The 22,832-nt window shown below is 40.8% G+C and overlaps 1 long non-coding RNA gene across 1 annotated transcript; it reads right to left on the bottom strand.

The window, feature by feature from the left end:
* Positions 1 to 2,049: 2,049 nt before the first annotated feature.
* LOC126297894 (uncharacterized) lies at positions 2,050 to 10,209 on the bottom strand. Its single transcript, XR_007552585.1, has 2 exons — positions 9,676 to 10,209; positions 2,050 to 3,728 (listed from the first exon to the last, which is right to left on the bottom strand). It is a non-coding gene; the product is annotated as an uncharacterized LOC126297894 (long non-coding RNA).
* Between the last annotated feature and the right edge of the window lie 12,623 nt (positions 10,210 to 22,832).

The following is a 22,832-nucleotide window of genomic DNA, read 5'->3' as shown; positions in this document are numbered from 1 at the left end:
AATTATTACCAATTAAAACTGCAATATAAAGATAATCTTAAGCCAAGTTAACAAGTGGTCTTAGAGCAATGTAAGAACTAATGTCTTCCAAGGTAAATAATGTTTCTTTTCCCAAAAATAGAAGGAAGGAAAGGAGTTTCCTTTAATTTAAGTCTATGGTCACAATCTTTTTTGTTTAACAGATTACCGGTTTCGGTCTTTAATGACCATCAGCAGATCTGCAGCAAAAATGTGAAAAATATAAATACACTCACAAACTGTATACAGCTTAAGAACAATACATAGAGCATACTGAAAAAATTTACATTTGTGCGCTTAAAATATGAAGAGACATACCTGTTCCATAAAAACAAAGTCCTAATGTACTGCAGCCATAGTGGGATCGTCAAATATTAGATGCGGAATCAGTACCAGCATCGTCAAATACATATAAATCACATCACATGCACAAGTCATGTTGTCACAGCTGTGGTAAATTTTTAAATAAAGTTGTGTGTTCCATGAAGTGTGAATTAGATAAAGCTGAAAAAATTTACTCTAATGTTTTCCTTTTTATTTAGACAATCTTAACCAACAACTTTCGTAAAAGTTTGGGTATTAAGAATTTATATTTGCAGTTTTGGTGTGTGATGTGTAACTGAAAATCATAAGACTTACATTTTTCATAAGATGACAATTACATCTGTGTTCATTAACATATATTTGATGAATTTTAAATTTCATTGATTTAAGTATTCAAAGTGTCCAGAAAAAAATAAAGAAAATTTAAAAAATTTCAGAAATGAGACATGAACCAGCAATCCAGTCTCAAGTGCAACTGTTTCTCATTTTTATGTATTTTGCACTTCACAGAAATGCTCATAGAAAATGCACCTTGTTTAAAAATTTGCATTGGCCAGGAATTAAACTCCAGACTCCTCCCCGGCAGGCAAGCATTTTACCACAGAGCCAGGCTGCCTGTCAAAATAAACTGACCTTTCTTTACAGTATTAATGACACTCAGAACTTCAAAGCCGATTTTCTCAAAAAATTTAAGAATTGCATGAAACTGCTGTGGGAGATTGATGTTTGAATTATGAACTTAATGTATCAAAAATGTAAAAAGATTACAAAAATCCAATTGACATGTGGTGTCTGTGTAAGTTGAATGCTAGCTGATTGTTTCCAGAATGAATCTTTCACCCTGCAGAGGAGGATGTGGTTGAAACCCCCTGGCAGATTAAAACTGTGCCAAATGTGGACTTTAACAGTGGCATCCACGTTCAATTTGCAGATCAGTACACAGTTTGTCTGCCAGGAAATTCCAAATTGTTGAACACTCCACTGCAGAGTGGAGTATTTGTTATGGAACTTCTTGTCTGTTTACACAATCTAGGATGTTAAAAAGGAAGTTGACAAGGCTACATTTAAATGTAGACTTAGACTTTTCAGCAGTTATATGAACTTCATCAGTTTAAGAAAAACACACACACACACCACCTCTCTCTCTCTCTCTCTCTCTCTCTCTCTCTCTCTCTCTCTCTCTCTCTCTCTCTCTCTCTCTCTCTCTGTGTGTGTGTGTGTGTGTGTGTGTGTGTGTGTGTGTGTGTGTGTGTGTGTGTGTGTGTGTGTGTGTGTGTGTGTGTGTGTGTGTGTGTGTGGCATTGGGAGAGTTGAGAGTTGTGCTGGGAAGATTAGCGAAGCAGAGATAGGGAGAAGTTAGAGGTTAGGAAATACTTGAGGAGGATAATTCAGGGAAAGTGAAGGTATGTCGGGGAGTGGTGCGATGGGTTATAGATAATGTGGCATAAATGTTTGTCACTGTCTCCTGTCATACAGTGCACTACAGAAGTTCCACCTACCTCAGTACGGCGTCTGATCACCAGCCCGTTTCTCTGCATACTTAGATAATATTGTCCGGGTGATGTTAAAAGCAGTGTTGAAGAAAAACACTGTCAATGCACATTTGCAAAGTGCGCATTAACTCTGGTGGCAAGCTATCCTACAATATCTTATAACAAATTTCAGGTGGAGGGTGACTGGTCATCTCTTAAAAAAAAAGGGAGCAAAATTCTGCAACAAGTGCTTTTATTTATTTAGGTTCAAAATTAAACACTTGCCAACAGCCCGTATTTAATTAATGAATAATATCACTGTCCTCAGCTCACAGTTCATACAACCCAATACACACACAAGGCAGCCAAGAATGTACTCATGTCCTACCTGAGTTGTTATGCGATTTACAGTAATTACTCTGCGACTGTATACAAGTTTCACATTTGGTCCTTTTTCAGTGGATTTCTAATAAAGAAATTGCTCGCCAACTATTCCATAAACAGGTATGAAATATACTCTTCGACATACGTCATCAGCACGGTGAGGAAATTACAGTTTTCATTGCAACTTGCTTGCTTTAACACTTTCCCATGACATAGTTACACAATGTTTAACATGACATAATACTGAATTTTTTCGTATGTCCCAAATACAAACTCACTCATTCTCATTTACTCACACAACAATACATTAAATATATACTGATCTTTTCTGTCTTTTATATTACGAAAATGAAAAATAGTGAACATTTTTAATTATGAAAATTCAAACTAATTGACCAGACATTTCGTGGACTTCAGTAATGATTCCAAATGATACTAAAAGAAACTTATGAATCCTAACTGACTTTAATCTTACAATTGTCAGTACGGGGTGTTTTAGGTAATTTTCTCAAACTGTGGAAGTATGCCAGCTAGAAAGCTGAGATTTTTACACAATCTTCTTTTTGATAACAGAAGGCAGTATATTGAATTTTAACCAACTTAAATAATATGTAATATAGTTTATTTAGATTCTTAGGGGCTTGAATATTCAGTCACTCGAATGTACACAGGTACGGCTTCCCACAGCTAGGCTAGTGACAGGTGAGAATGAGTCACGCTAAGATACAAGTGGCTGTTTCTGTCACCACCAAAGGCTCCAAAGCTATGAACTGGACTGCAAAGTAGCTTACTGCAATAAAATACTACTGTGTACCGACTTGTGATGTTACACACCCCCAAAGAACCCAAAATTTCTCTTGAGTATATTTTACGGTTCTTATTGCCATAAATGTTGTTTAAGAATGATTTCGATAGCTACACCGACACTGTCAAATCTAAAATGTTCTTACTAAAATCTATGTTGAACTGAAGTGCCGCAAATAAACAAAATATCTAAGATTATGTTACAACGTTATAGACAGTTACATCAACTAAACAATGGCTAGGGCTTGATGGCATACAGTAAATTCTTATACAGAAAATTTTCAACTCTTTTCTCCCACACTCCAAACTGAATCATTTTATCTCAATTTAAATTTTCAAAACATTCATAAAAGGGAAAATTTACATAAGTTCTTGAAACAACAACCTCTTTTCTAATCAAACTTTTACATTTTACACATAATTTTTAACCAAAAACAATAATTTATTTTGTCGCTTAAGTAGCATCCAAAAGTTCACTGAAATATAACTCTCACACTACGAATGGTGTCCTTTCCTACACCTTACACGGCGATGTGGGGGTCATCTCTAAATTTAACATTGTTCTTAGAACAAATTGGGAGTTTCCAACTACTTTCACTGAAAGTAAATGGGTACCGATCACAAACACTTACACCTGGATCACATCGCTGGGGTACAGCATCCGGCTTTGTCTCAACATCAGGTTCTCTCTCAGTACCATATCCAGTTCTGTCCCCTTTTTCGTACCTGCAATATACTACATTTAAGCATCCATCCTTAGTATTTATATCTAACTTACACATTTATTTCATATTAGTATTTTCGGTAAAAAGTGAATTAACTGTCTCCCAAAAGTTTAACAGTACCCAAGACTGGAACTACTACTGAAATCGTTTTTAAAAATCTGTTTTAATCCTTAAGCAAGTTACTGTTACAAATATTGCTGATTCAATATTTCTCTCTTTCTTTCTTAACCTTTTTTTCAGAAAAATTTTTACTGCTTGTCTTTATACAAGTAAGACATTATACACCAAGAAAAAATACATCATTGAATATATTGAAAATAAATTTCTGCCACCACCTGTGGCTTTGAAAAATATCATTATAATTACATAAAGAAATACAAAATTATTGAACACTGAAAATTATTCAGGCCACTTTCTTGCAGTTCTGCAACTCCTTCTATATACATTATATACAAAATAATTTTATAAAATTACTGAAAATTACTCATGCCCACTTCAGTAGTTCTGAAAGAACATCTCACCCACATATTATACACAGAATACCAAACCAATGAAAAGTCCTTATAAAATTACTGAAAATTATTCCTGCCAGCTTCTGTTGCTCTAGCAAATTTCTCACACACACTTGCTATATGCACAAAAATTACCATATCATTATGCAGGCTGAAAATAACTTATGCCAGCTTCTGTGGCTTTCCAGTACACATCAGATACACCTTATATAAAGTGAAAATAATTTTATAGAAAAATACTGAAACATTACTCATGCCAACTTATGTTGCTCTCAAACCCATCTTTTAGACAATATTCCAAGAAAAATACACATTACTGAAATTACTAAATACACTTAAGCCAACCTCTCTGTGGCTTTCAAGACACCTCATATACTATTTCATTTACTCATTGTGCAGGCAATTCTCTCTTGCCTTTAACACATTTCTTACAACAATGTCTCTAGATGTCACAGACTTTGGAAAATTAATCACATTACTGTATGCTTTACCATCTCATTTTCATTTCTCTCTCATTAGTGTTTTAGTTATCTACTGGAATACTAGCTTGTCCTGCCTCTCTATTCTTTGTACTACACTATTTACTGGTAGGGAAGAAGGAAAGATGATAGCATAAGTTCTGAATGATGGAGAGGAAGGTTGACAACACGAAAATAAAAGGAAATAGTACTGCCAACAACTCGGGATGCCTGATGCTCGTCAAAACACCTGACAATGCAAAGAATGTGTGTCCCCCGAGGCTTCTTAGTTACTGCTATTTAATTGCTGCTCCATTAAGTATCTTTTCAGGTCCAGCATGTTTTTGATTCCCAACTGCTTGAATGATTTTATATCAACATAGTTACTTTCTCCTGTCCCAGAAGGACCGGCTTCTTTCCCTTCTACATCATCATCTATCTCTTCAATGTTTACTATGATCCTGCAATAACATATAGGCAGATCTTTGACAATAGATCCTTTTTCTCCGACAAAAGCAATGGATACAATTTCCCCCTGTACATTTATTACTGCCTAAATTTTTCGAAAGTCTAACCTACCTTTGTATTTATGTAAGAAATCAACCCCTACCAACATTTCAACACTAATTCCATTAATAATCAAAAAATTCTGTTCATTCTGAACCCCACCTCTAGTAATGGGTATGATTAACTCTTGTTTTATTACCTTTTTTGACTTAAAATGTTAACTATAAAGCCACTTTACAAGAATGTTTACAAATATGATGTTAATAATTTTAGGCCTTTATCAATGTTATTAGGTTTCTCAAAAATAATGGAAAGGATAATATACCATAGACTATACAAATTTCTTATTAAGAATAGAATATTGGTTAATGCGCAAAATGGTTCCCGTAAAAATAAATCAACTGAAACAGCTATCTTCAATTTTTTGCAACTTGTTCTAAATCCCATAAATAGAAAGGAATTAAATTGTGGATTGTTTTTAGATTTATTAAAGGCCTTTGATGTCATCGATCATAAGTTACTGCTTAGGAAGTTACACGCCTATGGGATACGTGGAGCTGCCCACAAATGGTTTGAATCATATCCGTCGGACAGGTATCAGAAGGTGGAGATAAGCCATGCAGATAGGACATATTCATCACGAATCGAGAGAGTTTTGTACACAGTACCCCAGGGATCTATATAAGGGCCATTACTGTTTTTAATATTTATCAATGACCAACCAAGTCAACTATCTGAAGCAGAGGCAGTACTGTTTGCTGACGATACAAGTTTGTTTGCTAAAACAAATAGTGAGCTGACTTACAGGAAAAAGTCACATTAGCAACAGACGAAGCAGACAGATGGTTTAATTAAAACACTCATTGTGAATGCAAAATAAATAAATAAATAAAAATAAAATATGGATCAACTTCAGACATATTACAAATAAAATAAAAACTAACCTTACAGTAGGTCTGGGTAAGTAAGACTGAACAAGCATCATACACTACATTCTTGGGAGTATGGTTTAATGAACACTTAAGATGGGAAAAGCATGAACAAAAAAATTAAGTCAAACATGTTATATACTTAGAATGCTTAAAATCTCATGTAATATTAAAACAGTTATGCGTTTATTTCTCATTTATGCACAGTCTATTAAGATACGGTGTGATGTTTTGGGGGAACAACAGCCTAACAAAACATTCATTTAGACTACAAAAGAAAGCACTCAGAATAATAAAAGGTATAGGATATAGAGACTCTTGTAGGCATGCTCTCAAAGAATTAAAAATCATGACACTACCATCATTATACATATATCAAAGCATATGTTTCTTAAAAGAAAAAGAGGAATTTTCTCCATTAAACAGAAATTCACAACTACGAAACAAGGAACAGGAATGATTTCCACAGAGAGATTCATGAAACAGCTATGTATCACAAAAGTGTACTATACCAACCCAAAATCCTCTACAGTGCTCTCCCCAAAGAACTAAAAGTAATACCAAAACTGCACATATTTAAAAGAGAATTATAAAACATGTTATTGAGCAATAGTTTTTACAGTATTGAAGAGTTTATGGATCATTGACAATAAAAGTGCAGTTAATATTTCCCCGACATAATAAATATGTGTAATTGCCCATATTTAAATACTTGCTGTTTCTATGAAAGAAAGAATGGAAATAATATTTGATGTAAGAATCACTAGCTTTTTGTATGTTGTTATCCTACTTGTTTATTTTTATGTCAATGTTCTTGTAGTTCTATTAAAATTGTGAAGTGTAAAACACAAGTAAATTCAATCATAAATTTTCATGTACATGTATTTTAAATTGCAAAGTTTATTGACAAGTCCTATGCCATTTTGATGATGTACCACAAGGACACTAATAAATTGAATTAACTCTTGTTTTATTACCTTTTTGCTTCTATCAGTGGCCCCAATTATTTTTAACCCACTTATTGGCATAATAGTTACTTCTTTACTTTCAGGTAGAGCATTTGCAAATTCCTGCGACACTGCACACACCTCAGAACCACTGTTTATTTAAAACTCAACTTTTCCATTAAAAACTGTTACCTCAGTTATAGGTTGGCTTGGATTTATTTTTAGATATTTAGACTCTGGCTCATCTAGCAAATCCTGCAACACCTCTCGTCTGTCGAGACCTACGCCTCCTATGGAAATTAAATGTACATTTACAGGATCCTCTTTCACCCTATTTTTATTACTAGCAGCTTTCACTAAACTACTCAAAATGGAAAAGCATCACCATCTTCTTCCTCCACATCTGAAATATACTATGTTTCTGCAACCCTTCCTACGGTGTCGTCAGAACTATTTACATTACCCCCTTCTTCTTCTTCTTTACTTTCTGAAATTACTCCACTCACTTTATTCAAAAATTCCACTGTCTATAGGTAGCCTCTCATATGTTCCGCAGTGCTGATTCACTCCACCTCCTGATCTGAGTATTTACTTTCTGTACCTGGGTCCTCCTTAAAATGGTTCCTGTGATCTATCTGAACTTTCCCTCTCACAAAAAGCTACTGAATTTATTGGGTAAACTAATTGTTTTTCAGTGTCACTCTCCTATGCCTTCCTGGTTTCATTAACATTAATTCCAAAACATTTTTAGTAGGTGCCTTCTTTACTAAGGATGTCACTAGTGGGTTTACTCTATATGGGCTCAGTCTGAAAATGCTAGCATCATCAAAGATAGCTAACTGTTTTCCTGCCATGTAATGTCACTGCCTCTGACATTTCTATCACCTGTCAGTCCGCACCTACCTGTTATGTCATCGGCCTGCAGCTGACTGCACCCGAAACAACGAACTTGGTCAATGAAACTGCCCCCACCAGTACCTCCTCTTCTCCCTCTTCCTCTGTAACTGTTCGCTCATGGCATTCTGACCATGTTTATATTGACATCCCCTGTTTTCATTAGGTCTAGAGGGAGGCCTATATTCTCTCCTAGTACACTCTTCCTATTTCAAAAGGTTCTAAAATCTTTCCAAATAATGAACAAACTGGCCAGTGTGTTCCCTGGGTGCCGATATGATCTTATTTCGCCAACATAATGGCAACTTGTTCTCAATCCCCATAATAAATTGCTCTGTTTCCACTTTAGAATTCAAATAGAACAAAGTCGTAACCCATTTTTGTATAAATCTTAACACTTTCTTTCTTGGGATCATACTTTTCCCAGACCAAAACTTATTCAGAGCTTCCATTTGTTTTTCTTCTTTCCCCAAATACTCATCGAAAAAAGTGTGTTTGAACTCTACTAATTGGTCATATTTATCTGAAGCTAAATTACCCCGGATTCTAGCTTCTCCCACTATATTAGAAGTAATAAACCCCATTTTTGTTTGTCACTCCATAATTCTTTTGGATTAACATTCTTACTTTGATCAAATTTGAAAAATTTGAAATGTGTAACGGACAATTTCATCTGATTCCAATGTACCATTAGATACTACACAAACATTATAGTTCTTAATATTTTGTTCGACTTTTGTTAGTCTACTTTCATGCTCACATAACTGCTCATTCACATTTGCATGAAACTGATGAATCTTAGATTCTATGTCAGGAAGTTTACTTGTCACATGCAAACCAAACTGAACACACTTCTTTTCCCCCTGTAATTTCACTTTCCAAGGTAACATGACTATCTTCACAGCATTTTTCTATATTTTGAACCTTTTCATGACCTTTGCCCAGTTCCGAATTCACTCTTCTAGCTGAACATTATCCTTAGCAACTTGCTTTATCTGTCAAGTTAGTTCATTTTTCACTGTTACAATTCTCATGTTACATTCTTGTCCGAGCCCAGTTAGCTCTCTGTTAATACTACCATGAAACGAACTCATGTCATCTTTCCAAGAATCTCTTAATTCAGAAATTTTATTTTCCATCCTGGATTTCAACCCCTCTATTTCAGAACTTAATGAATTTTTAATTTCAACCCCAATTTTACTCACTTCAAAACCTACCTGACTCATTTTATTGCCAGTATTAGTATTCATCTGACCGATATGTTTAAGAATACTTGATACATATCTGAAACACTATCTTTTTATTCATCAGCTACTGACATTGGATCCTGTTTTATTGTAGTTACAGCAACAGGTATAAACGGGGCACTGGGTTCCCATACATTTTGTTTACTATCAGTCCCATAATTAGCATACATAAAAACTGGCAAACTACTACTCGTATTAGCTTGTGACACACAAAAACTGAAACCACTACTCATGGAATCATTTTCAAGTTTACAGTTCCTTTACACATGCGTGTGAACACTTCACGGGCTCACTTGGCACTGCTGCTTTTATAAAGTTTCTAAATTTTCGAACTTTATTATTGTTTTTCTCCGGCCGATGAGCATGAATTGCGGTACGGCGGGTCATAGATAATGTGGCATAAATGTCTGTCACTGTCTCTTGTCATACTGGGCATTACAAAAGTTCCACCTACCTCAGTACGGCGACTGATCACCATCCCCTTTCTCTGCATACGTAGATAGAGTCCAGACGATGTTAAAAGCAGTGTTGAAGAAAAACACCATCAATGCTTACATTTGCAAAGTCCGCATAAACTCTGGTAGCAAGCTATACTGTAAAGCCGGTATTACACGACTATCCGCCGCAAACGGTACTGGTCTAGTGCGACAGTCATCTAGCTGTAGAACAGGTGAAACTACGAAAATTAGCAGGCACATTATCCGCGCGCCGGAATAGATACCAGTTCCAAAGTTTAGAACTCTAAACTGCCATCGATCGGCGGTCGGCGCATGCACAACAGGCAGCGATAATGCGCGCATGCGCATAAGGGCTATAGTAGTGTTTCCTGCTTGTTATTTTCTTACTGCTTGGTGGCTAGTAGCTCATTTCAGATTTTCATGCTGGGAATTTTCGGCGTTTTTTTTTTTCATAAATGCAGAGAAAAAACTTTTATACTCCCTTCACCGAAACAAGACACGTACTGTAAACACGGCAAGGCGCGTGACCACACCGCTGCCGTCGAGGGGTGTACAAGGCAGAGGCGTCAGAAACTAAAAAATGAAAGTCGTATTTTTTATAATTTGGCACCTGAACATGATAAAGTGATCCGAGAACTACCTTCCGACACCTTTTTACATTAAATTAAAATGTATTGTCACTTAAAAAGAGAAATATTTAAGCTTTCAGGAAAAGATGTTTTTTCGCGTTACTCTATATTTATCACGCCATATCTCCTAAACTGTGTGTCGCACAGCAAAGTGATTTTATAATTGCCTTCAGTACTATATGTTGATGAGGTCTGAAGTAATAAATTAAAATCTCACGTCTGATGCAGAACTTTTACCAAATCATCATCCGAAATATAGTAAGCGACAAACTTTCCCCCTTTAAATTTTTTTGTGTTTGTGTACGCGAGAAATTTTTCAGAAAGGTTTGAATTTAATTTTGTAGTTTGTTCAAATGCGATGGGTGCAAGCGTTTGTCCTTTATGAGCGATGCATTGTGCGGTTCGCAGGCACGGCGCTGTCAGTGTGGCCGTCTCAGTTGCAGGTGTGAGCTCGTTAGTGGGCGTTGTACAGTGGCAATTTCAGGAAATCTTAAGTTAATCCGTAAAGACGCTTGAAAGACTAGTTGTTGATTATTAGAGTAAGTATATGTGATTGTAGTCACGCTGAGCATTCACTGTTTATGTGAGCATCCAATAACATCGCATGGTTTCTTATGTTATATATTCACTTATTTCATTAGCATCACATACAGCTGTCCTCATTATGTCAGCCACGGATTCTGCGAGCGAGGTCGATGTGTCAGTTCTGAGTCCACCAAAGAAGCGAGCAATGATGAAATCATTAAGTTCTTCTGAGAAGCACATGGTGCTTAATATGTATAAAACGGAACTGTTACATCCAGAGCTGTCGATGAGTAACATTGTTTCGAAAACAGCTGCAGCTACAGGTGTTGGACTTCTTCAGTGTATCGTGTGATAAGTGAGTAAAAGGCCACACACTCTTTGAAGTCTCCCAAGAAAGGAATATTACGACAGAAACTTTTTGAAAGTGTTGATGACTTCGATAGAAATGCAATACGAAGGAAAGTACACGAATTTTTTTTCCGTAACGAATTGGCAACAATTGGCAAAGTGCTTACAGTTGTGAACGAAGATGCACATCTGGGCAATTTTCGGAGAACTACATTTTATAAGTTATTGAGAGAAATGAATTTCAAATATGTCCGGCGTTGGCGCGATAGCATGCTAATAGACAGGGATGAGATCATTTTATGGAGGCGGTGTTATCTTCGAACCATTAAACGGTTGAGAGATAAAGGCAGACCCATTTACTATTCGGACGAGACGTGGGTGAACGCAGGACATACCCGAAGTTACGTCTGGGTAAATGACTATAAATTCCTCAAAACAAGCGTTTCTGTCCGGATTATCCACCGGAAGCAGGGGCCCATCAGGTAAAGGGAAACGTCTGGTTATCGCACACATTGGCAGCAAAGTAGGGTTCTTTGAAGCATGTTTGTGGACTTTCGAATCCAAGAAAAGTGGAGATTATCATGAAGAGATGTGCGCCGAAACCTTCGAGAAGTGGTTTCAAGATGTTCTTCCTCGGCTTCAGGAAAATGCAGTTATTGTTCTTGATAACGCGCCGTACCATTCTCGGAGAAAAGAAAAAGTTCCCAATGCGAATTCCAATAAGCACGGAATATCAGAGTGGCTAAAATTTAAAAACATTGATTTCGAAGACGGTATGTCGAAGAAAGAACTAAGATATAGTTAAAAATCACAGAACAGCGCACAACGAATACGCAATAGATGTAATGGCGAAGAATGCAGGGAAAACTGTTCTCAGAATTCCTCCATACCACTGTAAATTAAACGCCATCGAGTTAGTGTGGGCCAGAATCAAAGCCTATGTTGCAGCGAAAAACAAAACATACAAAATGCCGGAAGTACTGCTGGAAGAAGCTTGAACAGTGACTGCAGAGGATTGGAACAAGTGCATCCTCCACGTCGTAGAAAAAGTGGAAACTCAAATGTGGAAATTAGACTATTCCGTAAACAGGTATGAAATATGCCATGCGGAATTCTACAAATGCCGAAAGTTCACACGTGTTTATCTTTGCAACAGATCACTTCACAAAGCTCAGACTTTCGCAATCTGTCTGTAAATGCAACTGCCTTCGCGGCAATACAATCCGAGCGCAAGAAACCAATAACTACTTCATTTTACTCATAATGTAGACGGACACGTCCCACATAACCTGCACGTCCGATAGTTAGCCAGCGACTCCAGAATGCTACTCCTTCCACAGTCTATAACTACATGAGTACATGGCCGTGCACGGGACCTGCTTAGCTCCGATTGGTTGTTCAGAATAACCAGCCAATCGAAACATTCCGTGGAGATTATTTTCGAGTTAAAACTGTCATACGCCAATCAACATTCACAGATGCATTTACGTCACTTAATAATGCAAATATTAATAAAATGTTTAACAAAACCAAACGAAAAGGAAACTAATCTTGAAATAACTTTAGAAAACTATTACTCTGCAAACGGCTATTCTGGCTGCCTTCTTACAAATGCAAGTACTCTTTGACATACCTCATCAGCACGGTGGGAAAATTACATTTTTCATTGCAACTTGCTTGCTTAACACTTTCCCATGACATAGTTACATAATGATTAACATGAGGTAATATTGAATTTTAGGTCATTTTCTCTAACTCTGAAAGCATGTCAGCTAGAAAGCTGAGATTTTTACACAATCCTCTTTTTAATAACGAAGGGCAGTATATTGACTTTTAACTAAATTAAATAATATGTAATATAGTTTATTTAGATTCTTAGGGTCTTGAGTATTCTGTGGCTCGAATTGACACAGGTACCACTTCCCACGGCTAGGCTAGTGACAGGTGGGAATGAGTCACGCTAAGATACAAGGGGCCGTTTATGTCACCACCAACAGCTCCAAAGCTACGAGCCATACAGCAAAGAAGCTTACTGCAATAAAATGCTAATGGGTATTGACTCGCGATGTTGCAGAGGGTCTTGCTGAAGCCTTCATAGACCAAAATTACCCTTCCCACTCCTCACATAGTGGTATTTCGCCACACATTCAACCAGTGCAGTATCCTTGTTTGTCCCTATTCCAAGCCTGCTTCCAAACTCTGGCCCAGTGGCTTGTATCCTCATAAAACGTAGATGCAAGACATATCCTGTGCATCTTCCCACTACCATCTACTCCAATTCTACCACAAGCTTCTCCTATCCCATCAAAAGCAGGGCCACCTGTGAAAGCAGCCATGTAATCTATCAAAGCTGCAACCACTGTGTGGTGGTCTATGTGGGTATGACCAATAACAAGCTGGCTGTCTCACGATTTGACATTGCCAAACTGTGGCTGAGAGATAGCTGGACCACCCACTTGCAGAGCATGACATGCAAAATGGTGTGCTTGACTTCAATAGTTACTTCACATATGGATCCTTCCCATCAACACCATGTTTTCTGAACCGCACAGGTGAAAATTCTCCCCGAAACATATCCTTCATTCACATAACCCATCTGGTCTCAATCTTCGGTAGTCACTGCATCCTCCACCTGCCTTTGTTCCCTTCCAGGCTCCCACTGCAGCCTTAAACACGCACACTAATGCCGCCATGCCCCCCCCCCCCTTCTCCCACCGGGTACAGTTCACCTCTCATCTGCATAGTCCATTCCCTCACTCTGCTCCTCTCTTATTTCGCCCCTTCCTCCCTCATCCCCAATCTCTGCACATTCCCACAGGCAGCACTATAGCATCTTCCTCCGCCCCTAGCTTTCTGTCTGTCCCGTGTGTGTGTGTGTGTGTGTGTGTGTGTGTGTGTGTGTAACAGACAATATCTAAAAAATGCCTGCCTGCTGTTCAACAATTCCTCCATGTGGTAAGTAGCATTCATTTCTAATTTGTGTTATTCCAGTCCAGATTTTCCATTGTTCTCTTTCCATACTGTGGCTTTTCTTCCATCCTACAACCCAATGCTGTTTCCCTACGACACCGACAGAGACGTCAGCACCCTCTAGCCAGCACTGGGCAGTTATATGAGCGCCACTCCAGATTCAGCCTATTTGATTCCGAACAGATGACCAACCAACATTGTTTCTATTTTATAGTGGGCGAGCCACTACAGATTTTGCCTGTGTAACTTTTAGTGAGCTTTGATACATCCGGCTTCGCACCTACGTGCTCCTCAGTGCAAAGTTAGGTATTCATGTCATTATGTATTCAAGTTATTATTGTTGTGAGTTAGTAAAACCACCTTTACCTTAAAAGCTGAACCGAGAGATTTTTACCTCATCTGCTCCTACTTGCTTCCTACATTCGGCTTACCCTTCCATTTACAGGAGCTGACCTCTTTTTTTTTTTTTTTTTTTTTTTTTTTAGCCCAGTGTGACTGCTTCCACCCTTGGCTCTAAGACTTTAATTTGTAGCATCCATTGATTCGCCACAGGAACAGGCTTCGCTGTCCGATCGTGTACGTTTTCAGGCTCAGAAAATGACGCAGCTGCTTGCTACCATAAACGGACTAGTCACACTACAAACTGCAGCTACTTTGGCGCCTCCGACGCCACCGCCTGTATCGCCGCCGATGACGCCTCCAGCGCCACCATTTTGTGCCTTCAATCCTTACGTTGAACACTTCCCAGAATACATCGCCGAGTTCAAGGCCCACTTCACAGCATACAACATACCAGGTACACAGTCGCTTCCCTTTTCAATTGCCAATGTGGGAGTTGTGTTATGCCGTGTCAGTGTGCGATTTGCAGGGGGGGGGGGGGGGGGGGGTGGAATTTCACCCCCCCCCCCATTCTGCATCAGACCATCCCCTCCTCTGGTTTTAGTTTATGCATTCCAACCTGGGATGTTTATTTCCCACTCACTGGAGTAAAACTTCACATATAATTTAAATTTGTGGAGCCGAACACTGAAAGTTTTTAATATAGTCTTACTATTAATACTATTAATATATTTGCTTATTAATTTTGAAAAAGTGTTATGTAGTAGTTAAACATTTGAAAACATTTACAACTAAATCATCATTCTCATGTTGTCATTGTTGCTTTCGTCTAAGGTGCGTCATCCGTTTACTTGCGAGCTTGGGAGGGAAGTAGTGTGGCAGTCATACCGCAGCAGTAGTACAGCCGAGTTGGGTGAGCTGGGGGCTGAAATTCCCACCCCGGGCCGTGACAAAGGGCGGTGACCGGCCCGGTTTTCACATGTTTGGATCCTTAACGGAAGCGCTACAGGGAAGAAGATTTGAAAGTGATGAAGACGTCATTGCTGCGGTGCAAAATTGGTTACAGATGCAATCAAAAAACGTATTTTGTGATGAAATAAAAAAAACTCGTAAAACGTCGGGAAAACTGCATTAAAGTCCAGGGAGATTACGTAGAAAAATAACGCATTTTTCAGTTTTCTATCAACAGAATAAGTGCAGCTTTTCACAAATGTGTCTTTACTTTTTGAATTCCCTCGTATACCTGTATGTAGATGATTTTGTAAATAAGCTTTACCTATAATGCACTTTTAAAGATAATAACAAGGATGGCCTTTTTGATTGTGCATACGTGCTGTTTAACCATGGGTAACACCACGGTCCAAGCTAGTAACTTATGTAATTATTCTAACCCCCTGAGACATATCCTCCCACTGGTAAAAGCACAAATCGCACACTGTACCGTGTGCTCGTAAAATTGTTTCCCACCACCCGCCCAGAAACTAGAACTTATGATGTAGTGATTGACGCTTTGAACTCCCTCTTCCGTGATAGTGTAAATGTGGTAGCTGCACGTTACAAATTCTTTCGTCTCTGGCGTGGTCCTACTCAGTCCAATAAATCTTGGTTAGCGGACCTCCAGGGACTAGCATCTGATTGTGACTTTAATTGCTCATGTGGACGCTCATATGCGGATATAATGATTTGAGACGCTATTGCACAGAATGTGGCAGATCACCACTTCCGCAAACAAATCCTAAAATTTAAAAACCCGTCTTTGCAGGAAGCAGTGGACTTGTTGGACAGACAAGATACATTAGACATGGCTACTTCTGCGTTCAATGTGACCCCGGGCATGTGTAGTGTTAGCGCGGTACAACACGTGCCCTCCCGCCCGGGCCCAGTACAGCACGCCACGCCGCTCTGCTTGTGCGCAAGTAAATAAGTTTCAAACCAGGCACCCACTAAGAAACTGAAATCTTGTCCGAACTGCTTTCGTGCCCACCCACGGGACAGTTGCCCATCTCATCAAGTATAGTGCAATTTTTGTAATAATAAAGGACAAAAAATGGTTCAAATGGCTCTGAGTGCTATGGGACTTAACATCTGTGGTCATCAGCCCCCTAGAACTTAGGACTACCTAAACCTAACTAACCTAATGACATCACACACATCCATGCCCGAGGCAGGATTCGAACCTGCGACCGTAGTGGTCACGCGGTTCCAGACGGAAGCGCCTAGAACAGCACGGTCACAACGGCCGGCAGTAAAGGACATGTGCAAGCTGTGTGTAGTAAGAGGAACTCTAATTCCCAACTTGTCTCCCGTTCGTGTGACTCGCGTGGGTGTCACCGCAACAGCTACCGCTGTGATCATGAGTCACGTCAGCCTATAGATGTTAATGCCATTTATTCACAGCCTTCTGCTTCATATCTACATCTACATTTATACTCTGCAATCCACCCAGTGGTGTGTGGCGGAGGAGACTTTACGTGCCACTGTCATTACCTCCCTTTCCTGTTCCAGTCGCGTATGATTCGCCGGAAGAACGACTGCCGGAAAGCCTCCGTGCGCGCTCCAATCTCTCTAATTTTACATTCGTGATCTCCTCGGGAGGTATAAGCAGGGGGAAGCAATATATTCGATACTTCATCCAGAAACACACCCTCTCGAAACCTGGACAGGAAGCTGCACAATGATGCAGAGCGCCTCTCTTGCAGAGTCTGCCACTTGAGTTTACTAAACATCTCCTTAACGCTATCACGATTACCAAATAACCCTGTGACGAAACGCGCCGCTCTTCTTAGGATCTTCTCCATCTCCTCTGTCAACCCAACCTGGTACGGATCCCACACTGACGAGCAATACTCAAGGATAGGTCGAACGAGAGTTTTGTAAGCCACCTCCTTTGTTGATGGACTACATTTTCTAAGGACTCTCCCAATGAATCTCAACCTGCCTCCCCCCTTACCAACAATTAATTTTATATGATCATTCCACTTCAAATCGTTCTGCACACACACTCCCAGATATTTTACAGAAGTACCTGCTACCAGTGTTTGTTCCCCTATCATATAATCATGCAATAAAGGATCCTTCTTTCTATGTATTCGCAATGCATTACATTTGTCTATGTTAAGGGTCAGTTGCCACTCCCTGCACCAAGTGCCTATCCGCTGCAGATCTTCCTGCATTTCGCTACAGTTTTCTAATACTGCAACTTCTCTGTATACTACAGCATCATCCGCGAAAAACCGCATGAATCTTCCAACACTATCTACTAGGTCATTTATATATATTGTAAAAAGCAATGGTCCCATAACACTACCCTGTGGCACACCGAGGTTACTTTAACGTCTGTAGACGTCTCTCCATTGATAACAACATGCTGTGTTCTGTTTGCTAAAAACTCTTCAATCCAGCCACACAGCTGGTCTGATATTCCGTAGGCTCTTACTTTGTTTATCAGGCGACAGTGCGGAATTGTATCGAACACCTTCTGGAAGTCAAGGAAAATGGCATCTACCTGGGAGCCTGTATCTAATATTTTCTGGGTCTCATGAACAAATAAAGCGAGTTGGGTCTCACACGATCGCTGTTTCCGGAATCTATGTTGATTCCTACAGATTAGATTATGGGTTTCCAGAAACGATATGATACGCGAGCAAAAAACATGTTCTAAAATTCTACAACAGATCTATGTCAGAGATATGCCTATAGTTTTGCGCATCTGCCCGACGACCCTTCTTGAAGACTGGGACTACCTGTGCTCTTTTCCATTCATTTGGAACCTTCCGTTCCTCTAAGAGACTTGCGGTACACGGATGTTAGAAGAGGGGCAAGTTCTTTCGCGCACTCTGTGTAGAATCGAATTGGTATCCCGTCAGGTCCAGTGGACTTTCCTCTGTTGAATGATTTCAGTTGCTTTTCTATTCCTTGGACACTTTTTCGATGTCAGCCATTTTTTCGTTTGTGCGAGGATTTAGAGAAGGAACTCCACTGAGGTCATCCTCTGTGAAACAGCTTTGGAAAAAAGTGTTTAGTATTTCAGCTTTACGCGTGCCATCATCATCCCAGAGTGCTCTTTCGAGCCACTTACTGATTTAACGTAAGACCAGAACTTCCTAGGATTTTCTGTCAAGTCGGTACCTAGAATTTTACTTTCGAATTCCCTGAAAGCTTCACACATAGCCTTCCTCAGGCTAACTTTGACATCGTTTAGGTTCTGCTTGTCTGAGAGGTTTTGGCTTCGTCTAAACTTGCAGTGAAGCTCTCTTTGCTTTCGCAGTAGTTTCCTAACTTTTTGGTTGAACCGCGGTGGGTTTTTCCCCTCCCTCACAGTTTTACTCGGCACGTACCTGTCTAAAACACATTTTACGATTGCCTTGAACTTTTTCCATAAACATTCAACATTGTCAGTGTCGGAACAGAAATTTGATCTGCTAGGTAGTCTGAAATCTGCCTTCTATTACTCTTGCTAAACAGATAAACCTTCCTCCCCTTTTTTTTATATTCCTATTTACTTCCATATTCAGGGATTGCTAAAAAGATAAACCTTCCTCCCTTTTTTTATATTCCTATTTACTTCCATATTCAGGGATGCTGCAACGGCCACGTGCTTCTACAGCTCATCGTATGAATCAAGTTTTACCAAACACTTCCTCTCGCATTCAGAGCAATGCAATGAAACTTTTTGTGACTTTTAACATGTGTGAACATTCTGTTCACATGCAGCTGGACACTGGTGCACCACTTTCTTCATTGAACAGATCAACGTATGACTTACTTGATTCGCCTCCACTTCGTCGTTCACATTCCACACTGACTGCAATTACTGGACAGGAAATCTCAGTGTTCGGCGTGTGTAGTTTGCAAACCATGTATGGTGCTACGACGAAAACTGTGTCGTTCCATGTGCTCTGCTCTAGTGATGCTACAAACATTTTTGGCACAGACGCATTTGAACTTTTGGCCTCGTAATTCAGGACAATGTACTTTGCATCAACACTGATGACCATGCAGATTGTGTTGCCGCCCTATTTGATGATTTTGCTGAACTCTTTTCTCATGGCCTTGGTTGCGCCACAGACTTTGCAGCGCATGTTGTAGTTGAAGACAATGCAACGCCTATTTTCCGGAGCACACGCCCGGTACCGCAGGCACAGCGCGACGCCATGGCTGCTGAACTTACGCATTTGCAAGACAGTGATGTCATTGAATCTGTTTCTGCTTTGCCATGGGCTTTGCCTATAGTGTGTGTGAAGAAACCAAACGGTCATCTCCGTATTTGTGTTGACTTTAAGTCTACAGTAAATCGCCAGACAGGGGTAGCTACGTTTCCCTTACCGTGTCCTGAAGACATTTTTGATAAGCTTGGATCAGGAAAATTCTTTCCCACAATTGACTTGCGGGACGCATACTTTCCGATTCCGCTCGACGAATAGTGGCAGTGCTATTTTGTGATCAACACCCATTTTGGATTGTTCAAGTTTCGCCGCTTTCCATTCGGTTGTGCTTCGGCTCCTGCTATTTTTCAGTCTTACTTGCAGCAGTTGTGGGCGACTGTCCCTGGTTGTTCCAATTATCTGGACGATATTGTCGTGTCAGGTCATACCCCTGACGAACATTTGCAGAATTTGCGTGCCTTTTGCAGGCAGGAGTAAAGTGTAAGAGAGACAAGTGCAACTCTTTTCAAACTGAGGTTCAGTATTTAGGACATATGATTAACGGACAAGGTATCCACCCCTCGCCATTACATCTCAGTGCGATTAGAGACTTACCAGCACCCAGGATCTTGAAAGAACTTCAGTCTGTGTTGGGCAAAATTACATACACTCCTGGAAATTGAAATAAGAACATCGTGAATTCATTGTCCCAGGAAGGGGAAACTTTATTGACACATTCCTGGGGTCAGATACATCACATGATCACAGTGACAGAACCACAGGCACATAGGCACAGGCAACAGAGCATGCACAATGTCGGCACTAGTACAGTGTATATCCACCTTTCGCAGCAATGCAGGCTGCTATTCTCCCATGGAGACGATCGTAGAGATGCTGGATGTAGTCCTGTGGAACGGCTTGCCATGCCATTTCCACCTGGCGCCTCAGTTGGACCAGCGTTCGTGCTGGACGTGCAGACCGCGTGAGACGACGCTTCATCCAGTCCCAAACATGCTCAATGGGGGACAGATCCGGAGATCTTGCTGGCCACGGTAGTTGACTTACACCTTCTAGAGCACGTTGGGTGGCACGGGATACATGCGGACGTGCATTGTCCTGTTGGAACAGTAAGTTCCCTTGCCGGTCTAGGAATGGTAGAACGATGGGTTCGATGACGGTTTGGATGCACCGTGCGCTATTCAGTGTCCCCTCGACGATCACCAGAGGTGTACGGCCAGTGTAGGAGATCGCTCCCCACACCATGATGCCGGGTGTTGGCCCTGTGTGCCTCGGTCGTATGCAGTCCTGATTGTGACGCTCACCTGCACGGCGCCAAACACGCATACGACCATCATTGGCACCAAGGCAGAAGCGACTCTCATCGCTGAAGACGACACGTCTCCATTCGTCCCTACATTCACGCCTGTCGCGACACCACTGGAGGCGGGCTACACGATGTTGGGGCGTGAGCGGAAGACGGCCTAACGGTGTGCGGGACTGTAGCCCAGCTTCATGGAGACGGTTGCGAATGGTCCTCGCCGATACCCCAGGAGCAATAGTGTCCCTAATTTGCTGGGAAGAGGGGGTGCGGTCCCCTACGGCACTGCGTAGGATCCTACGGTCTTGGCGTGCATCCGTGCGTTGCTGCTGTCTGGTCCCAGGTTGACGGGCACGTGCACCTTCCGCCGACCACTGGCGACAACATCGATGTACTGTGGAGACCTCACGCCCCACGTGTTGAGCAATTCGGCGATACGTCCACCCGGCCTCCCGCATGCCCACTATACGCCCTCGCTCAAAGTCCGTCAACTGCACATACGGTTCACGTCCACGCTGTCGCGGCATGCTACCAGTGTTAAAGACTGCGATGGAGCTCCGTATGCCACGGCAAACTGGCTGACACTGACGGCGGCGGTGCACAAATGCTGCGCAGATAGCGCCATTCGACGGCCAACACCGCGGTTCCTGGTGTGTCCGCTGTGCCGTGCGTGTGATCAATGCTTGTACAGCCCTCTCGCAGTGTCCGGAGCATGTATGGTGGGTCTGACACACAGGTGTCAATGTGTTCTTTTTTCCATTTCCAGGAGTGTATTATATTCGGTTTAGACCAAATGCACCGCCTTTGCATCGCCTTTGGTGTAAGAACGTTCCTCTTGTTTGTTCTTCAGAATGTGAGACTGCTTTCCACAAGCTCAAATCTGCTTTGATGAGTGATCGCTGTTTGACTCCTTTCGATCCCTCCAAACCAGTTGTTTTGGCTGTCGATGCATCGGAGTGGTTCTCTCATACCGCATTAATTCTGTCGATCGCCCGATCGCTTTTGCGTCTAAGTTTCTCAGTTCTGCCAAGCAAAACTATTCTCAAATCAAGAAAGAAACTTTAGCTATTGTCTGTAGAGTGACTAAGTTTCATGATTTTTTGTATGGTCGAAAGTTCTATTTGGTCACCGACCATAAGCTTTTGTCGTCGTTGTTTCACCTGTCAAAACCTGTTCCGGTCCGTACTGCACAAAAGTTGCAGTGTTAGTCCTTGCTTTTGTCTAACTACAATTACGAAATCTTGTTTCGGCCTACGGCCCAGTATGGCATCGCTGATGCTTTGTCTCGTCTGCCCGTCGGTCCTTACGAAGTGTTTCATTCTTCCAAACTGCCCTGCATGTTTATTGATTCGCAAGATAAGGAATTAGCTGATGGTTTTCAGGTGGATTTTCGTCGCGTTGCTTCCACGATAGCCGCCGATGCTTCTTTGCAGTATATTCGTACTCAATGGCCTCCCTCTGCTACCCAGATTAGTGATGCCCTTGTACGGCGTTACTTTGCGCAACGTCACAACTTGTCTGTACACCACGGTATTGTCTTGTTACAAACTGACAATGATCAGTCTCGTGTGGTTGTACCTCGTCCGTTGCAGTCAGAAATCCTCTGATTACTGCACGCTGGTCATTGGGGTATCGTGCAGACGAAGCAATTAACGCGTCGTCACTTTACTTGAATCGGCATTGATAAACTAATTGAGAATTTGCTTGCTAATTGTCGCTCTTGCGCGGAGCATCAATCTGCTCCCCGCCAGCGATTCTTTGAGTGGCCGACTCCTACTGCACCTTGACAGCACGTTCATGTTGATTTTGCGGATCCTTTCTGGGGCACCCACGGCTGGTTGATAGTTATTGATGCGTACAGCAACTTTCCTTTTGTTGTA

This window comes from Schistocerca gregaria, chromosome X (genome assembly GCF_023897955.1).
Source record: "Schistocerca gregaria isolate iqSchGreg1 chromosome X, iqSchGreg1.2, whole genome shotgun sequence".
NCBI classification, from domain to species: domain Eukaryota; kingdom Metazoa; phylum Arthropoda; class Insecta; order Orthoptera; family Acrididae; genus Schistocerca; species Schistocerca gregaria.
The sequence above is the reverse complement of the archived record's forward strand: the minus strand, read 5'-3'. Positions and strand labels throughout refer to the sequence as shown.